The sequence below is a fragment of the Megalops cyprinoides genome, chromosome 2, assembly GCF_013368585.1.
Source record: "Megalops cyprinoides isolate fMegCyp1 chromosome 2, fMegCyp1.pri, whole genome shotgun sequence".
In the NCBI taxonomy this organism is placed as follows: Eukaryota; Metazoa; Chordata; class Actinopteri; order Elopiformes; family Megalopidae; genus Megalops; species Megalops cyprinoides.
In genome coordinates this window covers 22,868,599-22,875,521 of record NC_050584.1, presented here as the reverse complement: position 1 = coordinate 22,875,521, position 6,923 = coordinate 22,868,599, and positions in this window count along the sequence as shown.

Below are 6,923 nucleotides of genomic sequence, written 5' to 3'. Positions count from 1 at the left end.
TGAACCATAGCATTATCGCCAAGGTTAAAACAGCGCACATATGAGCAAGAGGTTTATGAAAGCATAAGTGAGGCTGAAGAAGTGGGATTTCTGGAATTAAGATTCTTTCTAACTCCCCCATACAAGTGAGGCAAGTCATTCCAAGATTGCAACGCCCTGTAGCTAAATGCCCTGCCACCTGTTTTCAAAGAGTGGAGATGAGCGAGTAGCCAGCTGCCTGAGACTGTAAGGCTATAGCAGGCTTATATGGAGTAATGAGCTCACTCAGGTAAGACGGAGATAGTCAATCTAATGATACGTATGTATGGGGCAGAATTTGAAATGTGCACAGTATTTAGCAGGGAGCTGGTGGAAAGAGGCTCGGATAGGTGATGGGTTTTAATTTTTGCTTTATTGTTTTATTACAAGGTACAGTTTGGGCTGCCAGAAAATAAGGCTTTACAACCAGCTGCAATGACACAAATGTGAACAGATGATGTGGTTTTTTGCATCTTTGGGCAATCATTTTTCTGAAAAGGAATGGTATGCTCTGCATACACATTCATGTCAGCCTCCAGTGAGAGGTCAGGGTGTAGTATTACACTGGGACCTCCAACCCCTGCTGTCCGCATTTAGGACAGCTGGTCACAACCAATCACAGAGCTGTCAAGGACAAATATCATCTCTTTTTTGTCAGAGATTACTGAGAGAAAACGTGTACACGTACAGTCTCTTATGTCATAAATGGATTTTTTAGTTCATAGCAGACATAGTATCTTCACTTCTGATGAGTATTTGCAGGTGCTAGTGAATAGACAGACACTGAATTTTAAGAGAGATGTTGCTCCGGCAAAGTTCACCATTCCAAACGTCAGCAAACAATGAAGTCTCTGTGCTGCAAGACAGCAGTGATGCAGCGAATTCCTCCTCTCTATTGATGGAAAATTTCTTCCAAATAAGTCACTTTAAATTCACAATATTGAAAAAATGAAATCTGTTTGGGATTCTCAGGGTTGAATGTATTGTAATGAACAATTCCTTTAGAGGCTTTGTTGGGATAGGACCCAACAAAATTGTAGAAGATTTTGAAATGCCATTTTGTTTGGTTCAGATGTCTCTCACATCTGAACCAAACAAAATGGCACATCATGTAGGAATTCTACAAATTGTCCAGGCCAAGTGGTGCTGTTAGTCAGCATATTTGTTGCATGCACAGGCACAAATGCTTGTATCAGGCTTATGATTTCATCATTCTAAAGTAACTACTAACATTGTTTCTTCTGAGGGTGGATAGACCCAGTTTTTAACTTTTAAATCAAGTAGCTGTGCCTGACAGAAATTTGGGAATGTCTGCGTTTGCCGACAGCAAAGTCATAAGTTATCTTACGAGGAAGAGAGAGTATCTTATTTGATTGAGTCTTTCTGATGCTTGGTGGTTCTCTGTCTCATTGTAAAACCAGCGTAATGGGAGAGTGCTTGCTCGGGAGTGGGAATGTCCATTTCTATCCCAGGTCTCAACATGTCAGAACTAATAACTTGGTCAGAGGCCATATTTAACATCCAGGGATGTTCCTCGACAGGGGGATTAGGGAGGAACACACAGATCTGCTGTTCCTGGGTTGCGGACAGATGCAATAATCCCTATTATATCCTCTATTGCCTTTCTGAAAGTAAATCGAATTGGTAAAAGTCTTGATTTAATAAAACACGGAACTGTATTTCACTGCGGTCTGAGGCCATGGTGGCAATCATCAAAGGTATGAAACAGATTTTCATGGTGGCTGGATGATGTTAAATGACTTTTCACCCACATCAAAACTAATCTGTCAGAGGGCCATAGTTTTTTATAAACAGATTTTCTTTAGTTAGCCTTTTTGCCCTCAATTCTGGCTTTGTAATAGCTTCAAAGGCTAAGCGGTTGATTGCAAGTGTCTTAACTCTTGATATCTAGGATTAAACTTGCCTAGTTCGTTTGAAGTCATAATGAATCATTATGTAAACCCAAGCAAGCTTACTCAGTGTGCTTTCAAACCGTTTTACATGAACAGGTGACATACATAATACATACATAACACTTACAGCATCTTGTGAGATTGGACATATACTGAGAAATGAAGAACAGCATGGGCTTCGCGTTGGGCAGGTGTGTGAAGTTCAAATTTACACAGTCAATCAAAGTCCAATTCGGAACGCCAATCTGGCGCTAAGTTTTTAAAGCGTGGCTCATTTATTCACACGGATTGTCAACCTCGTAGAGATTTATCACTCCTGTCGATCAGAATCCCTGTTGCTACACACGGAGGGGTGGGCGGGAGGCTCAGCCGACTCTTCTCTCCAGCCGGGCCCGCCACGCACAAATGGGATCTCGGAAACCCCGCAGAGATGTACCTGGCCATCTGGACAGCGCACCGCAATTCAGCCCTCACATCTGATGCTTCTGGCAGTCATCAGTGCTGTGTCCCTGACAGCAAGCTCCAAGAGGAACACACGGGGGGAGCTGAGGTGACATGCTGAGGGATGACCAGGCTGACTTTCCTTCAGATGCACACACACACACACACACACACACACACACACACACACACACACACACACACACACACACACGCACACACACACACACGCACACACACACATACACACACACAGACACACACACACACACACGCACACACACACGCACACACACACAGACACACACGCACACCTATAAGCACATACATGCAGACACGCATGCTCATACATATGTACGCCCACAGACATACAAACAGACACACAGTCACACAGAGAAATATTCACTCATGCACACACAAATACTGTACATACAGAATGTGCACAGGCATGAACATATGCACACACAATAATATAGAAACACATGCACAGATACACGTGCACAAACATTCTCACAAACACACAGACAGCCACATGCACATTATCACGCACAGAGACCCAGTGTATGATATTTAACTTGGTACAGAACCAAAATGACACAAATTAGATGCTCCAAAAACATTTCACTTAGGTCAGCCAAAATGTGAGGGCAAATTTAGCAGGTGCATCCAACAAGCCATTAAAAAAAGAAGAAAATCTTCTGGCTCACCCTCTCATACCTAAAAGCAAGAAATGCGCACTTGGGCTGATATAGTTAGTGTCAGTGCATTTAAATATCCCAAAGGGGCTGCATAGTTCTGAATACAGATAAGAGGCCCTTCCAAATAGCTCCATAACCACACAACAGCAGAGACAACGCTATCCTAATGATATACAATTGACCTTTATTTCACCAGCTGTCTTCCTCATGGTCTTTCTTCAGTTTCACATAGGATGTTTTACATTTTAAATTCAGGCCCCAGGACACAAGAATGATTTATTGAAAAATAAAACAAAAAAAAAATACACTTTGATGTGTTTCTGCCTCTTGTTAAATACATTAATCAAAAATAAATAATATTTAAAGGGAACAGTACACTAGCCTCACAAGGTAAAGTGAGATACCGGAGCCGTACAAAGTTAAATGTGTTTTTAATTTTCAAACATTCCTTTAATCTTACTGGATTTTAATCTTAATGCATTTAGACAGACATGAAGACAGCAGCATTGCACAAATCATTCATTTGAATCTTGCATCTTGTGATGATGTCAACACAGTGCCATTCCATGGCAAAGGCTAACAACAAGAACTCTGTTATTTACAAATTGTGTGTGCGTGCGCTTGTGTTTTTACATGCATGTGTGTGTATGTGCCTTCAGAAAGAATGTTCTGGAGAGATCATACTATAAGTGTATCAGAATGAATGCCTTTATTGACGAAAGGTAATGAGAAAAGTTCAACAGCAAACTTAGCTGTAGATTAGTATGACTGAAACTAATTAACACCAAAAAACACCATGATCACCAACTTAAAGTCATACACTGCTTTTCATTTCTGCTGTCCAGCAACATCATTTGTATGGTTAATTTTGAAATTAACAGAAGGCTTTTGCATGGAGGGATAGTGAAGTGAATTGGAACTGAAATGACTTGAAATCAGCATGAATGCATAGAATTTATTGCATGAATTTCACCAGATAGCGTTATTTTCAGGAATCTCACATTTATGACTGCCTTCCGACAGGTAAAAACACATCAGCAATGCATTCATTCTTTTACATGGTGTAGACTGCAGTGGAGGTGTATGTACAACAAAGTTGAATATCAGGAATATATAGTCATCATATTCATTTATATTCATCCATATTCATTATATTCATATATAGTCAGTCATATTCTATGTATTGTTTTATTCATTTTTTTAATTCTTCATTTTTCAACGACATAGACAGAGATACAGTATTAAGATATTAATAAGAGTATTAACAAGAGTTTTCAGTCCCACTGTTCAGCTGCGAAATCCATTTCAATGTCATATTTCAAATTGATGGAAAAGCAAGTTTTTTCTGTATGGCCTAAACCTCTGCATATTTAAACTGTTACTCCAAGTCTGTATTGAATTTTTTTTTTCAAATATTCATTACTGTAGTAAGGATAAAAATATGACAGGATGTTTGAGATTGTGCACAAATGCACGCCATTTGAGGTTGCTTGCCATTTAAAACAATGCTGAAGTGCTTTCTCGAAAACTCCCGCACCACCGGACCCGCTTGAAACGAAACGCCCCAGGCACTAGAGAAAATGGGCAGAGCGATTTGAGCCGGCACTTCAAAAGAACCAGGAGATAATGCGCACTTGATGTCTTGAAATGCATTGAATGTGAAAGCTTGCCGGCGCGCCTGAATTCAGACTAAATCGCGAAATTCCAGGGGCACCGGCAGCTGAGAGCATGGTTTGGACGCTGGTCTCAACGGACCAATGGCCGTGGCTCAGCAGGAGTGAGTCTTCTCAGTGCAGGATCGCAAATACCTATCTCCAGCGATGAAACTCAAGGAAGCGGCACGTTAATTATAAATATTAGTTTTGATGTAAAATTCACTTTACTCTTACGTTGGGCACAATTAATCTAAATTTTCAAAATGAGGGTGCAATTTAATAATAAAAAATCTATGCATGGCTTGAGATATTTGCATTTATCTGCATTCTCTTTGATAGCATGGGAAACTGGAAAGGAAGTAGTGTTTGCACATGAATTGGCTCTTCAAGTTCAAGGCTTCCCTTGAATTCGATGCCATGGAGCAGTATTGACATACATGTGCATTTGTCGTCATAGCAAAACTAGACTGTCATAGGGCCATTGCCCTCTCCTTTCTCATTGTTTTTATTAAATATAGTTATAAGTGGTGCATATTTAAGCAATGCCGCTTTGTCACATTCTAATGTAGAACCCCCATAATGTTAGCATGACAAAACCTATTCAGAGTCATACTGATATTGGAGAAGTTGGAAACAAGAAAGTGGGCCCATTTCCTCCTGGCCAAATAAATAAATAAATTAATTAATTAAATAATTAATTAATTAAAAATGCTGCAGTTAAGTGATGGGGACACTGTGCCGCATGAAGTGTCATCCCTTTGATGAAGACATTGAACAGTGACATATAGGCATTGGCTACCTCTGATTGGTCATTGATTGTCCCGTTGTAGTCTTCATAAACAGAATTTCAATATCTTGCTCTCCCTCTAATGATCCCTTATTTCAATTTGCAAAATTAATCCTTGCTACTCAACCTCAACTGAGGCATGGTGAATGTTTTGGCAGATGCTGCCATGCATATGGGAGTGGTGCTTAATGTGGAGTTCTTCCTTTTTCTGTCAAGCATTTGAAGATCTGATGACAGTTTGATGCATTAGAACATAACATAATTGTTTTGCCTGGGAACGGCATTAAGATTGACTGCTTTGAGGAAAAAATTCATAGTTTGAAATGTGCGTTGTACTGACTGTTGGTTGACATATAGTATTTCAAGATGTGTTGTTGTCTTGTTCTTTGAGGAACTTGTATGTGGCCTTATGTCCTTGTATGGAATTTCATTGTTGCATGCCTCAGAGTGGTCAGAGGTCAGTGATCAGTTTTCAACAATTGATTTCATCTTAACATACTTTCTAAGGGTGTGACTTCATTGCCAACCTGTTTTCCTTTCTCCAGTAAAATATTCTAGCTCTGGGTCAGGATCTGGCTCCCTCTCAGTTTTTTTTTCCTTCTTTTCAACAACCATAATGATTTTAGTATACATCATTTCAGGACAGAATTGCCTCAACCTGTTCGCAGAGGAAGAATGCCAGCCAAAGTAGAACATGCGCTTCTGAACATCATAACACCAGGCTCCAAGACCCTCTGATTCAGAGAGTCTCTGAGATAATTAATCACCCCATGCCTTTACGATTCCAGCTTTTCTCCGCTAATTTTTCATCACCGGCTCAAGCCCTCAGATAAATCCCGGCTGTAATGAAGAAGGAGGCCGCACCTTGCTTTCCTCTGCCTTCCCAGCAGCAATTCTGCACCTAATGACACAGTGGAAGTTGATTGGCTGACTCAACAAACCCTTCCCTGGCGAAGACTTGTTTTCAATTTTTGAGATCTGGGTAATTGAAAAAGGGGAAACTCTCTCTTCAGAATTTTTTATGATTATTACATGCATTTTTTTTTTTTTTTTGCTAGGAACTGTGTGTCCTTTCAAACGCCAGTTTGCCTACTTCAGATGGATGAAATTTGGTAACATTATTGACATTTAGCAGATGTTTCCATGCAGAGTGACTTACATATATTGCAGTTTTTTTACATCTTATTCGTTTATACAGCTGGATATTTACTGAGGTAATTCTGGGTTAAGTACCTTACCCAAGGGTACAGCAGCAGTACCACAATAGGGAATCGAACCAGCAACCTTTCAGTTACGAGTCTTCCTCCTTATTGCCACACTGCCACCCCTACACTTCACCTGAGCATTTCCACCCTGACAGCACTAACATCAAAGTTGCTGATTCTTTGCAGTCTATTTATTGTTATGATAT